General features: G+C 47.6%; 1 pseudogene; it reads right to left on the bottom strand.

Moving 5' to 3' along the window:
• LOC135057327 (cytochrome P450 2C31-like) overlaps nucleotides 1-20,975 on the bottom strand; it is a 76,274-nt pseudogene extending 55,299 nt beyond the window's left edge.
• Nucleotides 20,976-23,680: the final 2,705 nt, after the last annotated feature.

Here is a 23,680-nt window from a genome sequence, read left to right as displayed (position 1 = left end):
TTGAGGTTAATAATGCTTCCCAGGGCGCCCTCCCTGCGCCCTGCACCCGTACAGTGCCTGTTTTGTGTGATCTGTGTGGGAGCAATGGTGCGCAGTGTTACTGCTGTGCGTTACCTCAGTGAAGATCTGAGGTCTTCTGCCGCCTTTGAAGTCTTCTTTCTTCTTATACCCACCCGGCTTCTATCTTCTGGCTCTGTGAGGAGGACGGCGGCGCGGCTCCGGGACAAACAGCGAGGATGAGACCTGTGTTCCGACCCTCTGGAGCTAATGGTGTCCAGTAGCCTAAGAAGCAGAGCCTATCATTTAAGTAGGTCTGCTTCTCTCTCCTCAGTCCCAAGATGCAGGGAGCCTGTTGCCAGCAGTGCATAAATAAAAAACCTAACAAAAGTCTTTTTCAGAGAAACTCAGGAGAGCTCCCCTGCAGTGCATCCAGTCGCCTCTGGGCACAGGATCTAACTGAGGTCTGGAGGAGGGGCATAGATGGAGGAATCAGTGCACACCCATTCTATCCTAAAGTCTTTAGAGTGCCCATGTCTCCTGCGGAGCCCGTCTATACCCCATGGTCCTTACGGAGTCCCCAGCATCCTCTAGGACGTAAGAGAAAATACAATGTGTAGTATTGTTTTTACAATATGTATGTCCATTTATACACCATATTTCTCCAAATCCAAAATGGAAGAAGGAGGGTTAGATGTAGAAGCAGGCTTTGGCACAGAAGGCGTACCCCAACTCATAGGAAAGTCTCCCAGTAAGTGTACATAAAGGTATCTTTTGGTCTTCTAAACCCCACATGTAACCTTCACCAAGATGGAATGAATGGTGCGTACCCAACTCACTTTTGACACAAATAGATTAAGAACATAAAGGTAACGGGCTCCTTATGTATTGGTTCAATATTATGCGTACCACACTCACAGGTTAAAATCATAGAGGGACTCCTATCTAACCCTCCTTCTTCCATTTTGGATTTGTAGAAATATGGTGTTTAAAAGGACATACATATTGTAAAAACAATGGTGGTCATTCCGAGTTGTTCGCTCGGTAAATTTCATCGCATCGCAGCGATTTTCCGCTTAGTGCGTATGCGCTATGTCCGCACTGCGACTGCGCCAAGTAATTTTGCTATGAAGTTAGTATTTTTACTCACGGCTTTTTCATCGCTCAGGCGATCGTAGTGTGATTGACAGGAAATGGGTGTTTCTGGGCGGAAACAGGCCGTTTTATGGGCGTGTGGGAAAAAACGCTACCGTTTCCGGAAAAAACGCAGCAGTGGCTGGAGAAACGGGGGAGTGTCTGGGCGAACGCTGGGTGTGTTTGTGACGTCAAACCAGGAACGACAAGCACTGAACTGATCGCAGATGCCAAGTAAGTCTGAAGCTACTCTGAAACTGCTAAGAAGTTTGTAATCGCAATATTGCGAATACATCGTATTAAGAAGCTAAGATTCACTCCCAGTAGGCGGCGGCTTAGCGTGAGCAACTCTGCTAAAATCGCCTTGCGAGCGAACAACTCGGAATGACCACCAATACTACATATTGTATTTTTTGGTGTTTAATTTATTTCCACATACCTATTGGGGATTGAGAAACATCTGTCCGAAAGAAAAGAATAAAACCAAGGAACAGAAGATCTACTAGGAAAAACCCTTAAGGAACATAATATTTTGTATTGTTCCATCTTTACAGCGCTTATACAGACATAGAATTCTCCACCTTCTTTTTGTTTAAATTTCTGTGTTGGGTGTGGTGACACCTTGGGGAATTTGGCCTGTGAAAGCTGCCTTGCACACATTTCAAAGTCCAATGACCTTTTTTCCAGTCTCTTACTGCTTGTTCACAAGTGATTTTGATACAATATTGGGGCATTAAGGAAAGAGCACAACATGAGAAAAGGACCATGGAAATATTACATGCGTGATAATTCCTGATCCTCATGAACAAATGTTTCTGCTTTTCATTAGGACTAAAGGTCATGGTAAAATGTGGTAGAAACGTACATGCCTAATTTTCTAATTTTCTAGAGCAGTGGTTCCCAAACTTGGGGGTAGACGTATGAAGTCTGGAGTAGTGATAGAGTGGAAGGTAATAAACGCACCAGCCAGTCAGCTCCAAACTGACATTTTTCAAACCCAGCCTGTAACTTGACAGTTAGGAACTGATTGGCTTGTACCTTCTACGTTATTACTTCTGCAGGCTTAATACATCTCCCCCTTGGTCCTGTAAGGAGCACTAACAGTTCATGTTTTCCAGGACACCTTTGGATTTTAAAATGTGACAGTCGGTGATAAACAGTGTCCTGGAAAACGTGACCTTTTAGTGCTCCTTGAGGACCGAGTTTGGAAACCATTTTTTCATGTAAACTTTGCTGCCTAAATGAATATCAACATATGCATGTACCATGGATTGCATGTATACAGGATTCCATTGCTTGCTTTGCCAGAGTGGCTTTGTTGTATTGAATTCCATCCTTCACGCAGATTGAGAACATTCTCGAAATTTGCTTAAATAAACCTTAATGTTAGGGCTCCAGTGTCATACAGAAGGAGATTAGTTACCTGTTGGCATTGTATGATTATTGCCTGTACACTTGTTTGTTTTACTAATTTATATTATACCTATATAATATATACAACTAATCCTTGGCCGATATATGTCCTCTTACCTTGTTTGCTTGGATGAGGAGGCAGTCTATAAAGTCTCGTGGGGAGTCTGGATTCAGGGTGTTCCTGTGAGAATTCATTTTCTCCTTAATGAAACATTTTAAACGTTCACAATCTTCAAAAATCTTCTGATGAGGGCCAGGCAAATACTTCATTACCCTCTCAAACGAAGCATATGCCTGTGAAAGTGAAATATGTTAGTATTTAAACACTCATCCAGAATTTTACTTACAATTACCACTTTTGTTGGTTGTACAACTACTACTGTACATTTTGTTCTCAGTGCTGTAATAGGTGTTGTGAATGGTGAAATCATGATACAGAAGACCATAAATAAAAAAATAAAAAAATACAAAATTCAGTTCACAATTTAACCTCTGGTAGACGAGTGGCCGATTGAATTGGTTATCTCTACTCTGAATTCTTATTGCTTGCATACATGAGAAGAGAGGTTAGCCCTATGTATTTAGCTGCTAGATGGGAGTGGCTAATAGCACTTTACAACACGGATCCAGTGCTGTTTCTAGTGGCGGGCAAGCCATGCGATCGTACAAAGCACCCGCCGCGGCACACTGTGGCTCCTATTTCTCTTACGTCCTAGAGGATGCTGGGGTCCACATTAGTACCATGGGGTATAGACGCACCAGGAGCCATTGGCACTTTAAGAGTTTGAGAGTGTGGGCTGGCTCCTCCCTCTATGCCCCTCCTACCAGACTCAGTTTAGAAAATGTGCCCGAAGGAGCCGGTCACAGCTAGGGGAACTCTACAGAGCTTTTCTGGAAAAGTTTATTTTTAGAGTTTATTATTTTACAGGGAAGCTGCTGGCAACAGCTTTCCTGCAGCGAGGGAATAAGGGCGGAGCAGTGTCCGCCCTGCGGGGTCTGAGCCACTGTCTCCACTGACTGGACACTGAGCTCCAGAGGGATCTGATCGTTCTCCACCACAGGGGACCGCTCGCCCCAGCAGCATGCCGCCAACCCCTGTGAAGATGGCGGCAGCGGGGAGGGAGCGCAGTATTAACTGCGCTCCTGGGAAGGCTCAGAGGCACATGGTGCAGCATTGTGACGGGCGCCCAGGGCCAGCGCTTACCCCCTACACTGGTCCAGAAGCCTGGCGGGGTCCTCGGATCTCAGCCAGCACAATTTCCTCAGGCCAGTATAATCCATGAAGAGCAGGAAGACAGCGCCATTAAGGGGGCAGAGCTTCTCCGCAGAGCGGACCCAGCAGCGTTTCAGCGCCATTTTCCTGCCTTCACAGCGCTGAGAGGAAGAACAGGTCCCTCCACAGCAACTCCAACTATCTGTACACGGTACCAGGGGGTTGTAGAAGGGAGGGGAGGCTGTAATACGACTGAGTGTCCTATTAAGGTGCACAGTCAGCGCTAACAAGAGGTCTCCCTTTACTAATACCCCTTTCACACCAGAAACCCGGGAATTCTGCCACGGGCTCATGCAGGGACATTCCCGGGTTGGCACCTTTCATACCAGCATTTGGAGCCGAGACATCCCAGGTCTGCACCTTTCATACTGAACCAGGGTTTTTGTCCCTGCACCCTTTCCCAGGTTGATGCGCGTTCATGTGTTTTAACCCGGGAAATTTTGGGCTGTGTGAAAGGGGTATTAAAGTGCTGTGTGTGGGTTGGCTCCAATCTCTGTGTCTCTCTTGCCATTCTTAGGGGGGGGGGGGGGACTCTGTCTGCCCCCACGTGTGTGTGTGTGTGTGTGTGTGTGTGTGTGTGTGTGTGTGGAGTGTTTGGTGGTCTCCTTTAGCTATGTCCAGGGACACTGTGTCATATGCTGCAGAGGATTCATCCACCCAGGATGATCCCATTCCATGTAATCAGGATAGCACTGGTTTAGCACCGATACCAGCAAGGGAACCTGAGTGGTTTTCCTCTATCAAATCTTGGATTTCTCAGATTTCTGACAGGGTTGCAAGTAATGAATCTGCAACCCAGGTATTACGTTGCTATATGGCAGTATGGCCGGTTTCTGGTACCTCAGGACTCCCCGCTATATACCCCAACAAACGTGTGCTTGTGCATGTCACAAAAGGCGACACGGATACCGATTCTGACACCACAGACGGTGATGGGGATGTGTTGCGGGTGTCTGCATCTCTTGCAAAGGGGGTGCAATTGTTGATAGAGGCTATCAGGGATGTGTTGAATGTTAATGATACCACAACCGAGCAGGTTGAGGAGGCCTTTTTCACTGAAAATAAAAAACCTCGCTAACCATCCCTGCATCAAAGGAATTGAATGCTATATTTGAAAAAGCATGGGAAAACCCTGAGAAAAAAATCCAGGTCCCTGAAAGGGTCCAGGTGGCAATTCCTTTCCCTGCAGAGGATAGGAAAAAATGTGAAAACCAGCCAATTGTTGACGCATCTGTGTTCAGACTCTCAAAGAAGGTGGTTTTGCCTGTTCCAGGATCTACCGCCTTAAAGGAGCCGGCTGATAAAAAAAATTGATAATACGCTTAAATCAATGTACACTGCTTCAGGGGCTATATTATGTCCCACTATTGCTACTGCATGGATTGCAAATGTAATAGTAAAGTGGTCGGCTACCTTACTTGAGGATTTGGATACGATGGATAGGGATGACGTTGCATTATATTTACGCAACATACATGATTCAGCAGGTTTTATGGTAGAATCCATGAAAGACCTGGGTTCCATGGCTGCGGGAATATCTTCCATGTCTGTTTCAGCTCGTCGGGGACTGTGGCTGCGCCAGTGGTTAGCCGACGAGGAATCCAGAAAAAGTGTGGAGTCCCTACCCTATACAGGTCAGGCTCTCTTTGGGGAAGTTCTAGAGGCGTGGATGTCAACGGCTACAGCGGGTAAGTCTCTGTTTCTTCCCTCAGCAGCACCTTCTCCGAAGAAATCCTTCTCTTCATCTGCAATGCAGTCCTTTCGGCCTAACAAGCTTAGAAAGGCCAGACCGTCCAATACCTACTTTACGGGAGGTTGAGTTAAGTCCAAGAAACCTGCAGCTGCAGGTTCCCAGGAACAAAAGCCTGCTTTAGGTACGCCAAAGTCCTCCGCATGACGGTGGACCGTGCGGCCTGGAGGTGGGACCGGTGGAAGCGAGACTCAGACACTTCAGTCAGATCTGGGTATCGTCCGGCCTGGATCCCTGTGTGATAGATATTGTATCCCAGGGATACAGGCTGGAATTTCAAAGTCTCCCCCATCGCTTTTTCAAATCGGGCTTACCAACTCTGTTGGCAGACAGCACTGTACTACAAGACGCTGTCCAAAAACTGGTGGAGGCACAGGTCATTGTGCCAGTACCATCTCACATGCAGAACAAAGGTTACATTTCGAACCTATTCATGGTACAGAAACCGGAGGGTTCGGTCAGACCCATTCTGAATCTAAAATCATTGAACCCTTTTCTAAAGGAGTTCAAGTTCAAGATGGAGTCTCTCAGAGAAGTGATATCAGGTCTGGAAGAGGAGGAATTCCTGGCATCACTGGATATCAAGGATGCATACCTCCACATTCCGATCTGGCTGCTGCATCAGGCTTATCTCTGTTTCGCTTTGCTGGACTGTCATTTCCAGTTCCAGGCCCTGCCATTCGGCCTCTCCACAGCATCAAGGGTGTTTACCAAGGTGATGGCAGAAATTATGGTTGTCCTCCGCAGGCAGGGTGTGAACATCATTCAGTATCTGGACGATCTGCTGATAAAGGCATCGTCCAAGAAGAAGCTGCTGCAGTCCATTGTTCTCACAACATGCCTCCTCAAGAGTCATGATTGGATTCTGAACCTTCCAAAGTCACATTTGGAACCAACCCAGAGGTTGTCCTTTCTGGGAATGATCTTGGATACGGAAGTGCAAAAGGTGTTTCTTCCGCAGGAAAAGGCGTTGGTGATACAAGCTATGGTCCGGGATGTCCTGATGCCTGCCCGGGTGTCGGTTTTCATCAATGCATTTGCTTATTGGGAAAGATGGTGGCCTCTTACGAGACTTTACAGTACGGGAGGTTCCACGCTCAGACTTTCAAACTGGATCTCCTGGACAAGTGGTCGGGATCTCATCTTCACATGCACCAGGATTTCACTCCTCTGGTGGTTCCAATTGCCTCACCTTCTGGAGGGCTGCAGGCTTGGGATTCAGGACTGGATCATTCTAACCACGGATGCGAGCCTTCGGGGCTGGGGAGCAGTCACTCAAGGAGTAACCTTCCAAGGACAGTGGTCAAGCCTGGAAGCTGGCCTGCCCATCAACATCCTGGAACTAAGAGCCGTTTACAACGGTCTTCTTCAGGCGGTCCCTCTTCTAAGAAATTGGGCCATTCAAGTGCAGTCGGACAACGTAACAACAGTGGCTTACATAAACTGACAAGGCGGAACGAACAGCAAAGCGGCAATGTCAGAGGTGACAAGAATACTCCTCTGGACAGAAAAGCACGCGTTGGCACTGTCAGCCATCTTCATTCCAGGAGTAAACAACTGGGAAGAAGACTTCCTCAGCAGACATGATCTCCATTCATGGGAGTGGGGTCTCCACCCGGAGGTGTTCAAGGAAATAACAGACCTTTGGGGATTATCCCAAATAGACATGATGGCCTCTTGTCTCAACAAGAAACTTCAGCGTTATTATTCCAGGTCCAGGGACCCACAGGCAGAGGCAGTGGTTGCCCTGGTGTCTCCGTGGGTGTTCCAGTCAGTGTACATGTTTCCATCACTCCCACTCATTTCAAGAATCCTAAAGCTCATAAGGAGAACAAGGGTCAAGTGATCCTCATTGCCCCAGACTGGCCAAGAAGGGCTTGTTACACGGACCTCCTGAATCTACTGCAAGAAGAACTGAGGCCTCTTCCTCTTCGGGAGGACCTGCTGCAGCAGGGACCGTTCGCCTATCAAGACTTATCGCGGCTACATTTGACGGCATGGAAGTTGAGTGCCTGATACTTGCTCGGAAGGGCATTTCCGAAGAAGGTCATTCCTACCCTCATACAGGCTAGGAAAGGGGTAACGTCTAAACATTACCATAGTATTTGGATGAAATATGTCTCTTGGTGTGAATCCAAGAAGTTTCCTATGGTGGAGTTTCAACTTAGACATTTTCTCCTCTTCCTGCTTTAGGTTAGGATCTGTGAAGGCCCAGATTTCGGCCCTATCCATTTTCTTTCAGAAACAATTGGCTGCCCTCCCTGAGGTTCAGACTTCTTTGAAGGGAGTTCTGCACATCCAACCTCCCTTTGTACCGCCAACAGCGCCTTGGGACCTTAACGTGGTGTTGCAGTTCCTCCAGTTGGATTGGTTTGAGCCTCTACAGGAGGTTGAGGTCAAATATCTTACATGGAAGGCGGTATCGTTGATGGCCTTAGCTTCTGCTAAACGCGTGTCCGAATTGGGAGCTTTATCCTGTAAAAGCCCTTACTTGATCTTCCACGAAGATAGAACTGAGCTCCGGACACGTCAGCAGTTTCTTCTGAAGGTTGTGTCGGCATTTCATATCAACCAACTTATTGTGGTGTCAGTGGCTATTGACTCCTCAATTACATCAAAGTCCTTGGATGTTGTAAGGGCCCTGAAGATATATGTGAAGAGAACTTCTCGTCACAGAAAGTCGGACTCTGTTTGTCCTATATGATCCCAAGAAAATTGGGTGTTCTGCTTCTAAGCAGACTATTTCTCGCTGGATTAGGTTCACTATCCAGCACGCTTATTTTATGGCAGGACTGCCGTGACCAAAATCTGTTAAGGCCCACTCTACTCATAAGGTGGGGTCTTCCTGGGCGGCTGCCCGGGGTGTCTCGGCAGTGCAACTTTGCCAAGCTGCAACTGGGTCTGGGTCAAACATGTTTGCAAAGTTTTACAAGTTCGATACTTTGGCCTCTGATGATCTGAAGTTCAGTCAATCAGTTCTGCAGGAGATTCGAACTTTGGTACATCCCCATGGTATTTATGTGGACCCCAGCATCCTCTAGGACGTAGGAGAATATAGGATTTTGGTTACCTACCAGTAAATCCTTTTCTCGTAGTCAGTAGAGGATGCTGGGTGCCCGCCCAGCGCTTCGTTTTCCTGCAATTGTTATTTGGTACAGTTCAACTTCGTTTTAGTTGAGTACTGCATTGTTACTTGGTAAGTACTGTTTCAGCAGTTGCTGATTGTTCAAGCTTCGTTGGCTTGACGTGCCTTATATGTGTGACCTGGTATGAATCTCACCACTATCTGTGTATAATCCTCCTCTCGAAGATGTCCATCTCCTCGGGCCCAGTTTCTAGACAGAGTCTGGTATGAGGGGCATAGAGGGAGGAGCCAGCCCATACTCTCAAACTCTTAAAGTGCCAATGGCTCCTGGTGGACCCGTCTATACCCCATTGTACTAATGTGAACCCCAGCATCCTCTACGGACTACGAGAAAAGGATTTACCGGTAGCTAACCCAAATCCTATTTTTGCTCCCTCTCCTCTCTCTTCCATAGTACTTTGCTCAGCGCCTATACACCCTTGGCATTGAGCATTACCCTTGGCAACGAGCATTACCCTTGGCAATGAGCATGGATTCCAGAGCATGAAACCCCTGGTAACGAGCATGACCCCTAGCACATGAAACCCCTTGCAACAAGCATGACATACAGCACATGAAACCCCTGTCAATGAGCAGGTAAAAGTAATTAGAAGCTTTACTGTAGGACATAATGTATTATGGGCTTTGAGGTGTATGGCATGATATGGTGCAGGGGGCATAATTTGGTGCAAGAGGCATTACTGCACTGTGTGGGGCTTAATATGGTGGAATGTTTTCTTTTTTTTCCTGTAGTGACCGAGGTCTGTTGTTGCAGGGTCAAAAACTGGGGTGCAAGGTAGTCTTTTACTGCAAGGCCACACATATTGTAGTGAGGCTATGACTAGTTTAGCAAAGCCATGCCCCCTCGCTGCACCTTCATTACACGCAATATATATTTTTTATGTCTATGGGGGGGCCGCATTTTTGAATGTCTATGGGGGTGTGTGCATTTTTTTTAAATACTTGCACTAGTAGCGAAATTGTCTAGAAACAGCTCTGCATGGATCATAAATGAAGAGAATCTCTTTGTTTGGGGACTGTTGAGTCTCACATGTCCGATGACTGTAGAGACATTTCAGAAAAACCCTATTGTAGTAGCAGGTGAGTCCCCCCTCCCCCCACCCCCCACCCCCAATGTGGAAAGACTGAAAGGTCACAATTTATAAGGTTTCCACGAGTAGGTATTATGGGTGGAAAAATATTATATTTGCCAATACTATCTTCACATAGTTTAAAATAAAGTTCCCGGTAGGCATCTGTCTGTTCATTCGGGCTAATCTCCAGAACCACTGGATGGATTTTGATGTGGTTTTCACAATTCTACAGAGCATTTGTTCAGGCATATGAAACAGTAATCTATGACAACAGGGAGATGACCAGTGACGATATTAGTGAAGCAAGTCCATCCTATACTGTCTGTGATAATAGCCTGCTAGACCCAGAAAAGAGAGTTGTGACTTACATTTGGTTTAGGCCATGTGAGCACTGCTTCTACTTCATTAGATTGAGTCTTAACTTACCCCATATGCAGATTCAAGGGGGGAAGGGCACCAAGGCACGTGCCCCCCCTGTCATTTAGGAGGTGATTTTTTTTCAATACTGCACTGCACAATGAGGCTGCCGGCTGTCAGTCCCTCCTTCCTGTTGCTACACGATCAGCCCAGCTCTGCCTCCTGCATTCTGATTCGCGGGCTGGGCTTTAGTGTCACCCTCTCCCTGGCTGCACTAGTACACGGGGGAGGCGGGGCTCCGCGGAACGATGATTGCGGGGGAGTGAGAGCCGCCAATGCCGTCGCCTGTAAGATGGAGGAAGCCGGACCCACCACCAGGAGACAGATCCCTGCACAGCGTTGGCAGTGCAGGGGTGATTGAGCTGAGCTGGGGACCGAGGAAGCAGGTAGGGTGCAGAGACACTGGGGAAGGGCTACTGAGTGAGTGTGCGGTGCTGCACCTGCCTGTGCAGGGCCAGACAGAAACAGCAGCAGACCAGTGCTCTCTCAGTGTCTGGCCCCTTCTCCAGCCTAGTGCCCCCACCATTACTGCCCCCAGCACCAGTATCTCCCATCCTGCCAGCCCAATGTTTCTCTTTCCCTCCCCAACCACCCCACTGTTCCCATCGTACTGCTTTCCCATCTAGAACCCCCCAGTGAGTCTAGAAATACTGATCCCTCCTCACCTTCCCAGTGTTACCCCTTTCACTGCCCCCTTCCCATCCTGCCAAGTGCCTCCCCATTCATAGTGCCCTGGGCCCCCCAATCCAGCCCAGGGTCCCCCACCATCTCACTAACTCCCTTATCCCAGTATCTACCACCCTGCCTGCCCAGTGTTTCCCCTCTCCCAGCCTCCTGCCTCCATCTCACTGCCCCTCAGCAAGGACATCCCCTCATTCAGCCCAGTGTACCCCCTTCTACAGCCTAGTGTTTCCCCTGCCCACCACCATCTCTCTGCCCCATTCCCATCTAGACCGGTGTCCCATATATAGATCCAACTGCCTGTTACCTACTGCCTTTCTGTCTCCAACTATCTCTCCCCATCACTTTCCTCTCCTGTCACCCATTGACTCTCTACCTGACAACACCCACTGCCTCTCCCCGTCACATTCTCCCTGTCACCCACTGCCTTTATGTCTCCCACTATTTCTCCCCATCACTCCTCCCTCCTGTCTGCCTCTCCCTGTCACCCACTATCTTTCCCCGTTATCCACTATGTTATGAACAATCTTGCCATGTCACATTCTGTGGCTTCACCCACTGCCTCATGGATATGGCATTCTCTTTGAAGCCACACCTATTGTTGCAAGGCCACACCCATTTTTCTGGAGCACGTGCGTCATATGTGGGCTGTAAAGTACCTCCCCCTCATTTCCTCTGTCATGGTGCCCCCCCTGTCATTTTGTTCTGGATTCGCCCCTGACTTACCCTCTGCCTAAAATATAACCCAAATACTTTGCCTTCACCATTCCAATGGCAGTCTTCTCTGAGCTAGCAGTCAGAGCTAACTATTACAATATCATCTAAATATGCTGTGGCATATTCTATATGAGGCTGGGACAACTTGTTCATAGCTCTTTTGAAAGTTGCAGGGGCCCCATGTAACCTAAAGAGCAGTACTGAAAGAGACCCCCTGAAGTAGAAAAGGCTGTCTTGGCCTTTGCAGCTTCAGTCAAATTAATTTGTCAGTACTCTTCTGTTAAGTTAAGAGTAGTGAGATACTAACTTTTTGCTAAATTTTTGACTAATTTGTCAACTCAGTGAAAACTGAGACATATTATTTTTAATTTTCAGAAATCATTACAGAATCTTAAGGCTCCTTAAGAATTAGCCACTAAAAAAATGGGATTATTCCATTCACTGTTTGACTCCACTATGACCCCTAGATACATCCTGGTACTGTGCTGCTGAGTCTACAACTTAGTGTTTCTGGCTGGGACTTAAGGTGACTTCCATAGGAACCTGACAATCTGTGGTTTTCACGGCCACAAAAGAGGGTTGACTGGTATTTTCTTTCCAGAGTTTTGGTAAATTCACATGGTAGATTTGTATTTGGACTTCCTTCTACCCTCTTGCCAAACCTTATATTTAACAGGTTTCACCACCTCTATCATCTCATATGGGCCTTGCCACTGGGCATACATTTTACTTTCAGTGGTGGGCACGAGAACCAGTACCTTATCTCCAGTTTAAAAGACTAGTTAACTGCAGTAATGTCTTAACTAAGTTTTTGACGCTGTAGAGCCCTGTTCATGTGCTTGTTCATAAGTGGCTCAATTTGCTTTAAACGTTCATACAGTTGGGCCACAAACTCAATGATGTTAGGCTCTTGTGAAGACTGTTGCTCCCACCCTTCTTTTACCAGATCTAAAATTCACCTGGGTTGTCTACCAAAAAGATGTTCGAAAGGGCTAAAACCTGTAGAGGTTTGGGTTACCTCTTGACCTGAAAACATCAGATAGGGTATAAGTAGGTCCCAATCATGCTTCTCCTGAGACACCACCCTTTTTAGCATTTGCTTAAGGGTTCAGTTAAAGCATTCAACTAGGCCATCTGTCTGTTGGTGGTAAACTGAAGTAGTAAATCGATCCACCCCTAAGAGATGACAAAGATCTTTCATTAATTTTGGGATAAAAGGGGTACCATGGTCTATCAGAACCTCTTTTGGTATTCCCAACCAGGACCATAGAATTAGCAATTCCCTGGCAAAACTACTAAACTTCATATTACATAGTGGTATGGCCTCTGGGTATCTGGTGGCATAGTGAACCACTACTAATATATATTGATGCCTATGAGCAGATTTCTTCACTGGCCCTATCAAATCCATACCAATTTGCTCAAAAAAGCAAGGAGGTGATAGGCAGGGGAACCAAGTGTGCCCTAAATTCTGTCCGGGGTTCTGTCTTAGACACTTGGCACTTTTGACAATATTTCTTTACTACCGCATAAATGCTTGGCCAAAAGAACCTTAACTGTATATGCTGAAGAGTTTTTTTTCCCCTTAGATGTCTACCCCAAATATGAGTGTGAGCCACCCTCATTACCATCTGCTTGTGAATTCGGGGAATCAAAAACTGGTCTACCCTTTTACCCTGCAAACAAGCAACACAGTGCAATAAATCATTTTTAATACAAAGTATGGTACCCCTTCTGGTGGTAAAGCAGTCATTACCTTACCATTCACATATACAACGCTTTCAAAGGCATTCACCAAATTTCCAGCATTCTGTTGCTGTACTGGCTCCGTCACCCCTGAACTCTGCTCTGGACCCCCATTGTCATGGGCCCATGTTGCTGTGGATCAGCTGATTGCAAATCCTCTAACCACAAGCATCGGTTAGTCACATGATTCCGCTGTCCAATGGATTACCAGCAAGGAGCATAAAAGGGCTAGACAGAGTTCTAGCAAATAGTACAGTACAACATCACTATCTCAGCTGCATTCAGGCTCAAATACCAGTGTTCACCTCTTGTTCCTGTAGTCCTGTTTATTTCCTTCAAACCAAGATACCAGCAGTATTATCAGCACTATGATCCAGCTCAGAGTATTTCACCTGCACTAAGACTCCAGCAGCACTGCCAGCACTGTGTTTCCAGTGCTAAGTACTTGCAACTGTATTGTGATTCCAGCAGCATTGCCAGATCAGTGTTTTCAGCATTTAGTACTTACACGTTTATTTTGTTTCCAGGAGCTATGTTTTCTTTCTAGTTTGTTCTAGAGCAGTGGTTCTCAACCTCGGTCCTCAAGTACCCCCAACAGTTCATGTTTTCCAGGTCTCCTCACAGGACTTCAAGTGAAATAATTAGCTCCACCTGTGGGTCTTTTAAAATGTGTCAGTGAGTAATAAATACACCCGTTCAACTGCTAGGTGACCTGGAAAACATGAACTGTTGGGGGTACTTGAGGACCGAGGTTGAGATCCACTATTCTAGAGTGTGTTGCTATTCCAGTCCCAGAGCAATCCATCCAGTGTCTACTTGTGTCTAGTGCGGTTCAAGTGTATCAGCTTCCAGGCTGACTTCAGTTCCATCTGTCTCTCCGGTTCCAGTACGGTTCAAATATATCAGCTTCCAGGCTGACTCCAGCTCGTTTTCTCTTCCGTTCCAGTCTGTATCAAGTATATCAGCTTCCAAGCTGAATCCACATCCAGTTGTCTTCCTATTCCAGTTCAGTTCAAGTTATTTCTTTCTCATGCTGTCACCTGTTCAAGTTATTTACTAAGTACAGACTTTGTTCAAACCAAGACTGTTCCATATCTTACATGCAAATCTTCAATAAATATTCCTAAAGATATTGGGGTATCGACCGTTTTTAAATTCAACACAATTCGACAGTCACATACCCTCCCGCCGGGACCCGAATTCGACATATTCAATAAAAAACGGATTCGACAGTCCCGCTGTCGAAAAACGGACCAATTGACGGATAGTGTGCGTCCTGGATTCGACTTTTTGGACGGCACAAAAATGTTTTAAAAACCCCGAAAAAAATTGTGTGGGGTCGCCCCTCCTAAGCATAACCAGCCTCGGGTTCTTTGAGCCGGTCCTGGTTGTAAAAATACGGGAATTTTTTTTACAGTGGATCCCTCATATTTTCACAACCAGCACCGTGCCCTGCGTCCGGTCCTGGTGCAAAAAATACGGGGGACAAAAAGAGTAGGGGTCCCCCGTATTTTTAACACCAGCACCGGGCTCCACTAGTCAGATAGATAATGCCACAGCCGGGGGACACTTTTCTATCGGTCCCTGCGGCCCTGACATTAAATCACTAACAAGTCACCCCTGGCCGGGGTACCCTAGAGGAGTGGGGACCCCTTAAATCAAGGGTCCCCTCCCTCCAGCCACCCAAGGGCCAGGGGTGAAGTCCGAGGCAGTCCCCCCATCCAAGGGCTGCGGATGGGGGGCTGATAGCCTTGTGTCAAATAAAAGAATATTGTTTTTTGCAGCAGAACTACAAGTCCCAGCAAGCCTCCCCCGCAAGCTGGTACTTGGAGAACCACAAGTACCAGCATGCAAGGGGAAAACAGGCCCGCTGGTACCTGTAGTTCTACTGCAAAAACAAATACCCAAATAAAAACAGTACACGCACACCGTGAAAGTAAAACTTTATTACATACATGCCGATACACACACATACTTACCTATGTTCACACGCCGACTCTGTCCACTTCTCCAAGTAGAATCCACGGTGTACCTGAAAATAAAATTATACTCACCAAAATCCAGTGTAGAATCTGTCCTGTTCTTTTTTGTAATCCACGCTGACCGCGAGTATCCTCACCGCTGACCGCAAAGTTCCCACCATTGAAGATAATGGAGCGGCAGCGCAATGCGCCATCTGACAGCTCAGACGCGCACAGCCAATCAGGACACGACGTGGCGCTCCCTGATTGGCTGAAGGGACCCTCTGTGACAGGAGTCACGGGGGGTCCCGGCTTTCGGGACCACCAGTGCGTGGTCTGGGTAAATGCGGTTTGTTTTTTTGCCAAGTACGTGGATTACAAAATAGAACAAGACAGATGCTACACTGGATTTTGGTGAGTATAATTTTATTTTCAGGTACACAATGGATTCTACTTGGAGAAGTGGACAGAGTCGGCGTGTGAACATAGGTAAGTATGTGTGTGTCGGCATGCATGTATGTAAATAAAGTTTTACTTTCCCGGTGTGCGTGTACTGTTTTTATTTGGGTATTTTTTTTGCAGTAGAACTACAGGTACCAGCGGGCCCGTTCCCCCCCCCCCCCCCCGCATGCTGGTACTTTTGGTTCTCTAAGTACCAGCTTGTGGGGGAGGCTTGCTGGGACTTGTAGTTCTGCTGCAAAAAACAATATTCTTTCTTTGTGTCACTTGGCTATCAGCCTTCCATCCGCAGCCCATGGATGGGGGAGACAGCCCCAGGCTTCACCCTTGGCCCTTGTGTGGCTGGAGGGGGGGACCCCTTGATTTAAGGGGTCCCCACTCCTCCAGGGTACCCCGGCCAGTGGTGACTAGTTAGTGATTTAATGCCAGGGCCGCAGGGACCGATATAAAAGTGTCCCCCGGCTGTGGCATTATCTCTCTGACTAGTGTAGCCCGGTGCTGGTGTTAAAAATACAGGAGACCCCTACGTTTTTTGTCCCCCGTATTTTTGGCACCAGGACCGGACTTAGAGCCTGGTGCTGGTGTGAAAATACGGGGGATCCCCTGTCATTTATACCCCCCCTGTATTTTTACAACCAGGACCCGCTCAAAGTGCCCGAGGATGGTTATGCTTAGGAGTATATATAATACTTCTGTCTCCTAATAGACAAACCAAGAACATAGGGGGTAATTCAAGTTGATCGCAGCAGGAAAATTTTTAGCAGTTGAGCAAAACCATGTGCACTGCAGGGGAGGCAGATATAACACGTGCAGAGAGAGTTAGATTTGGTTGTGGTGTGTTCCATCTTCAATCTAATTTGCAGTGTAAAAATAAAGCAGCAAGTATTTACCCTGCACAGAAACAAAATAACCCACCCAAATCTAACTCTCTTTGCACATGTTATATCTGCCTCCCCTGCAGTGCACATGGTTTTGCCCAACTGCTAAAAATTTTCCTGCTGCGATCAACTTGGAATTACCCCCATAATCCCTTCTAATATAAATAGATATGCTATTAGCAATAAAAAAACACAAAAAAAATGTTTTAACATTTTTTTTATTAGATTCCGCCAGCAAAGTGAGGCGGAATGAAATTGACGAAATTACTGTCGAAAAGCACTGTTGTCGAATCGACATTCTTCAATTGAATATACTTTTGTTGAAAAGCCGCATTTTTACCATTGGCGACATGTCGTATTTAACAACTGTCAAATTTTAAAAAGTCGAATCTGAAACGTCCGTTTTTTTGTCGAAAAGTACTGTACTGTCGAATTTTTTTTTTGTGTCGAAAATGCCCTGTTTTTCGACATTTGCAGCAATTTGACCGCATTTGCATATACCCCATTATCTTCTTCCTGTGTACTTCATGCACAAGACGTACCTACGACCAAAGGCGTAGCTACGATAGTTGCAGGGAGTGCAGCTGCTACGGGGCGCAGCAGCATCTGGACATGCCTGCACCTAGCTCTTACCTCAGTATCACAGCCTCCAGAGTCATTAATCATTGAAGCAGCTTCCAGCCAGCCAGTACTTCCTGCATGCTGGGAGGGATGGTCATGCCTCCTCCCAGGAAACCCTGCAGCCTTCTGTCTTCTTCCCTCATCCAACGCCACCCAGCACGACCCTACCAGTTTCTTCTCACCTACTGGAAGGGGCGATGACCAGTGGCAGATCTAGACAGGGGCGGAAAAGGTGATCACCCGCCCTACACATGTCCCCCGCACATTTGAGAAGCTGGTGCTGGGATGGATGTACTTCTGCCTGGCGGCCGCTGAGAGTCTGAGAGCAAGGCGCCGGAGGCCGGGGCAGTGTGTCACTCACTGTCTCCTCCACACCCGGCACCCCTTCCCTGAGCACTGGAATTTTCTGCTCCTCCTCACGCACATTTGCGAAGTCGGCGCCGGGACGGATGGCCAGGTCCTCTCGTTACCCATACAGTACTTCCACCTAGTGTGGTATGAGTCTTACTTGCCACTTTTCAAATCCCCAAGGCAATTGGGGATGAGGAATAGACACGTTTCTATTTTCTTGCTCCGAGTTTGTTCATGTACTTGATTTTCTCTGAGAGCTAACTGGGGATGCTCTTAGGGCTTTCTTTGGTGTGCAGATGATCCCTCCATGGGACCCCTATATATTACCTTATTCAACATAGTATTGGGTCCCTTCACCTTTTGTCTCATTTGGCGCATATAACATGGGCTGTTAGGGGACTGAGCTGGTTCTTCTCCTTTGGTCCAATATTCATTGGTCAGTATGGCCTAATATATGGTGCAGGGCTGAGAATTGCATTCTATGTCACTTGTTTTTTCCTCTGCATTTTAAATCATTTGACCAAACTTATATTCATGGATATCTACAGGTACAGCATGCATTTGGGGCACAATTCAATGTAAATACCATCCCACACACCCACACACCACACCCCCAATTTGGTCAACTCCCTTCATAAGGATGTTATGCATAAAGCAAAAGTGTGCAAAGCTATCTCTCAGTTATATTTCCTACTGTATTTCAGCCTCTGGTGTCGCCTGATAGCATGACCTGTCTCTATTCTAAATTTGATGTTGATCTGGGGACTTTTCTTGCTTGAGGACTGGAGCTCTATGCAGGTCCATTCTTATAGCCTACACAGGTGTATCTCGCTATAGAGAGGTTGGCTTGAATGAGTAGCAGTAACACCACTGTAGGTATTAAATGTTGATCCTACCAAGGCTCCTTCCAACTAATGTTATAGGACTGTCCAGAGGTGCAATAACTTACGGGAGATTCTAGATGCAAGAGTTGTGGTGTGCCCTTAAGTCCTAAAATATGTCCCTCTGGGATATGTCTAGAAGAGATGCTCAATAAGTCTTTATATAAATATATGTCATCTGGCTGTGCCTGCTGTGTCTGTGATTACCAGGGGCTGGATGGTAGCGGAGGCTCTATGTTTGCAGAGTTTGAATTGCCCTGGTCAAACAACCATGAGCCATGATAAATGTATGTATAATTGCAGGGAGGTATCTCACAAGTATCCCCAAATACAGCATTGGTATAACTCCTAATTTCATACTCACTCCACCCAAGAGCCATAGGATAGTCCACTTTGTTTGTTCTTTTCCACAACCCAGGCCTCCCAGCATTGAACGTGCACAGATAAGGACAGGGGAGTGGTCATGTAATAGAGGAACATGAACCACAGGTTGGTGGTGTGGGATTGCCAAGAAAAAGATGAGAGACATGAGACCGAACAATGCAGAAGCGCTGAAGGCCGCTATTGAATCATCCTGGTCTTCGATAACACCTCAGCAGTGCCACAGGCTGATAGAATCCATGCCACGTCGCATTGAAGCAGTAATTCATGCAAAAAGGGGCCCAAACCAAGTACTTAGTACATACAGTATGCATGATTATACTTTTAAAAAGGTCGACATGTCTGTGTTTAAAATCCTTTTTTTTTTTTTTTTTTATGTAATATTCTATTTTTCTGAGATTTTGGATTTGGGGTTATCTTCAGCTGTAAACCACAATCATCAAAATGATAACAAATAAAGGGGGGCGTGGCCTAGAGGTTGATCTAGGTGGCAGCACCCTGAATGAGCTCCCCTGTTAGTGGGTGTTTTTATTGCTAATTCTAGCCCCTTCCCACCCGCTTTTTATATTCTGAGCCCAGTTTTGAGACAGTCAGCAATCTGCTAGGTGGTGAGCTGGTGCTGCGGAGTCGGGGAGCCAGTATTCTGGCTCCTGCAGACTGCGGCCTGCTCGCTGCCTGCAAGCCGGGGACTCAATTTGTGGATGACCCCCACCCCGCCACGCGGTGCGCTCTCCTGCAAAGCCTGACGGACGTACCTGTATCTTCCCCCCGCTGCTGACTTGCTCCGCCTTCAATGCGGACGCTGACCGAGCAGAGGGGGGGACGAGAGACCCGGCTGAAGCCGGGCCGGGAGCCCCAGAGCCCGGGCAGCGGCCATCTTGGAGCGCGAGTGACGGAGGAGGAGGCGGCGGAGTCCCGACGGCGGTGTCCCGACGGTGGTGTCCCTCGGAGTCCAGGTGAGCCTCACCCACCGCCCCAGCCTGCACGAGCCGCTCTCCTCTCCTTCCCCCTCCCTCGCTGCGACCTCCTGTCAGAACGCTCCCTCACCTGCTGCAGACAGGCCGCCGGACCTACAGCAGCCCTCTGTCCACATGCAGCCGTCCCCTGGGGTTGTAGTCCCGTACTCTGGACGACTCCACCTGCTACCCTATTACCCCCCACGCACCCTGCACGGCCCCCTCTCGCCCTCTGGAGCGGAAACACATCAGCCGCGGCCCACAGTTATGCTCGACCCTGCACACTGTTTATACCGGGCGCTGCAACGGCCCAACCCGGGACTGCGCAGGTGTGATTCGCAGGTGTCCTTGTGGACCGCCCTGTATCCTGGGAGTGCTACAAAGATCTCCTCTCCACCAGGTGAACCCCACTCGGGGTGCCTACTCCGGATCTTTCTCCCCCCCATAGAGGTCATGTGCCTTCCTCGTTGCATCCCTCTACTAACTGACGCCCCCCTCCTTCAGAGCTCCCCATAGGTTTGCCACAGGCTGCCAACGCTGCTGCTCCATGCAGTGATGCAATATCTTGTGCTCTCGTCCTCCATTATTCTATGTGAGGCCACCTGATGGTCGCCTGAGACCAGGCCGCGGGGGAGTGACCGCTCCCTGGGAGCTCCCTGGGAGCCATGCTGTTCTGTGTATCTTCTTGATTCTGACGTATCTTGAGCTTATTGCAAACACTCTCCCTGCTATCTCCCCGGAGTATGAGTCGTACCTCGAAATCCTCTAAACGGAGCAACAACAACAACCGATCTCAAAAAAACACGAGATCTCAAACAGACCTGAGGCCTTTTCTTCATCCATTGACATCCCCACAGATGGAGAGCCATTCTTCACCCCGCCCCCCGACGTCTCCCTCTGCCTCCTCGATCTCAAATCCGGCTGACGACATGGCTGATCCTGTAACAGCGGGAGGCCGGGACCTCCGGGAAATTCTGACCTTCATGAAGTCACTCCCTACTAAGCAAGACCTTAAAGACACCATTAGGAATGAGCTCGCCTCCATTAAAAGCGAAATCTCACACTTGTCCGATCGCTTAGTGAATCTAGAAGAAGACCAAGAGGCCAATGTCTCCTGTATGTCCCTGTTGAGAGACTCCATCTTTGCTCAATCCAAGGAAATCTGTGCTTTACAGTCTAGAATGACGGCTATCGACAACAGAGGCAGACGGAATGAAGGCCCTCATTCCGAGTTGTTCGCTCGTTATTTTTTTCTCGCAACGGAGCGATTAGTCGCTAATGCGCATGCGCAACGTCCGCAGTGCGACTGTGCCAAGTAAATTTGCTATGCAGTTAGGTAATTTACTCACGGCAATACGAGGTTTTTTCTTTGTTCTGGTGATCGTAATGTGATTGACAGGAAGTGGGTGTTTCTGGGCGGAAGCTGGCCGTTTTATGGGAGTGTGCGAAAAAACGCTACCGTTTCTGGGAAAAACGCGGGAGTGGCTGGAGAAACGGGGGAGGGTCTGGGTTAACGCTGTGTGTGTTTGTGACGTCAAACCAGGAATGAAACTGACTGAACTGATCGCAGATGCCGAGTAAGTGTGGAGCTACTCAGAAACTGCTAAGAAGTGTCTATTCGCAATTTTGCTAATCTTTCGTTCGCAATTTTGATAAGCTAAGATTCACTCCCAGTAGGCGGCGGCTTAGCATGTGCAAATCTGCTAAAAGCAGCTTGCGAGCGAACAACTCAGAATGACCACCAATATCCGCATCCACGGTCTCCCAGAAGACGTTTCACAGTCTGGGTTAGTGGACGCCCTGACCAAGATATTTAACGAACTCTTGAATAAAGATTCAGACAACGTTATCACTTTTGACAGAGCCCACAGAGCCCTTCGACCGAGAGGCCTCACCACCCGAGACGTCATTTGCCGACTCCATTATTTCTCCCAGAACGAGGAGATCATGTCCAAAGCCACTCAAATGGCCAAAATTGATTTTAACGGCTCCGATATCAGCCTCTATCAAGATCTTTCCTGGGACACGCTCCAGCAACGGAAATCCTTGAAACCCCTAACAGACGAACTGCGGAAACGTCAACTGCGGTATCGATGGGGTTTTCCCTTTAGCCTCCAGGCTTGCTCCTCTGGAAAATGGTTCACCCTGTCCTCTCATGCAGACCTCTCCTCGTTCTGCTCTTCACTATGTCTGCCTCCGTTAGACATTCCAGATTGGGAGTTTCCTCTCCCTGATGTCCCTCTCCCTGAAAGGGCTCCTAACCTACAACCATGGCATGAGGTACGCGGCGCCAAGAAGAGAAGCCAACCGACCGCTTCCCCCTCCAAGTCTGCTTTGTTCTGAGGACTCTTCTGTTTAGTGTTATTGCTTTTGCTTATTTCAAGAGACTCATACTACTACTACAGTGTTGGAGGTTATTTCTTCTTCTACAAGAGTTCTCACATACGCTTCTCGTTAAATCTCTAAATGTTGAGGGATATTATTACTAACTAATTTGTTTACTTGGGCTGGCCAGTTGGTGGTGGGGGCTGTGGATCATTCTGCTGCGCCTGCTGCCCGCCGTCCAGTCCTCTTATTGCAGGATGTTTTCCTTTTTTTTTTTTTTTTTGTCAGTTTCGGGCGTATTTTATCACCATGGTTCCTGGCGCGGTTCACTCCCGCTCCCCCATTGAACCCGCCCTTGGCTCATTGCCGGTGGCGAGGCTGAAAGTACTACGGTTCAGTCTGTCTCCAGCGGGTCTTTTTCTGATGTCATTACATTGTTGTTGTATTTTATTTTTCTTTGTTTCTTTTTCCACGCCTATTCTTCTTCCTCCCCTTTTTCTCTCCTTCCGCTTTCAGGTTTATAGAAATTTGCTCTATTTCACTCCACCATGAGCACCCCTGGGAGGATTAAAGTGCTGTCCCTTAACGCGCGTGGTCTTAACACGCCGGAGAAGAGATCTAGCCTTATACGTTTGCTGAGGTCTGAAAGGGCAGATGTTGCGTTAGTGCAGGAGACCCATTTTAAAGTTGGAATTCATAATCCCTCTCTTACCAGTCGCTATTTCCCCACGGCATATTACAGAAATACCCCAGGCAGCAAGTCCAAGGGAGTGGCTATTATTTTCTCCAAGGATTTACACATCTCTGACGTATCCATACATAGGGTGGTTCCGGGTAGGCTCCTCCTCTTGACTTGTAAACTCTTTGAACAACTGTTCACTTTTGCAGTGATGTATGCACCAAACCAGGTCCAATTATCTTTTTCAATTCCCATCTCCCGAGATTTAACTCTCTGTTCCAAGGCATTACTGTTTTGGGTGGGGACTTCATTTGGACTTTAGACCCCAGTACTGACACATCATCCCAAAAACTCTAGATTTGTCGCATCTAAATATCGCCACATCAAACGTTTACTTCATACACAACAACTAGCTGACTCCTGGAGAACCCTCAACCCCTCGGGACGTGATTATTCCTTCTACTCACATCCCCATCGGGTTTATTCCCGTATAGATTACTTGTTCCTTAGCCATAGACACCTCCCGCTTCTCAAAAAATGCCACTATCGGCTCTATCACCTGGTCAGATCACCCTCCGGTGACCTTGACTCACGGTCCCCACAAACAATGGACCTGGAGGCTCAATGAGTCTCTTCTCTATGACACACTTTGTAAAGATGTCTTAGATAAGGCTATCGACGATTATATTGCCACGAATAACACAGGCGATGTCTCTCACCTAACTGTGTGGGAGGCACATAAATGTGTACTCCGGGGCAAGCTGATTCAACTAGGCACTTATAAGAAGAAGCAAAGGCAATCTCTGATCTCAGGTCTTCTAACTAGGATTCACGCCCTCGAG

Source organism: Pseudophryne corroboree, chromosome 3 (genome assembly GCF_028390025.1).
Source record: "Pseudophryne corroboree isolate aPseCor3 chromosome 3, aPseCor3.hap2, whole genome shotgun sequence".
Lineage (NCBI taxonomy): Eukaryota > Metazoa > Chordata > Amphibia > Anura > Myobatrachidae > Pseudophryne > Pseudophryne corroboree.
Note: the sequence above shows the minus strand (reverse complement) of the source record. Positions and strands in the feature narration are given on the sequence as shown.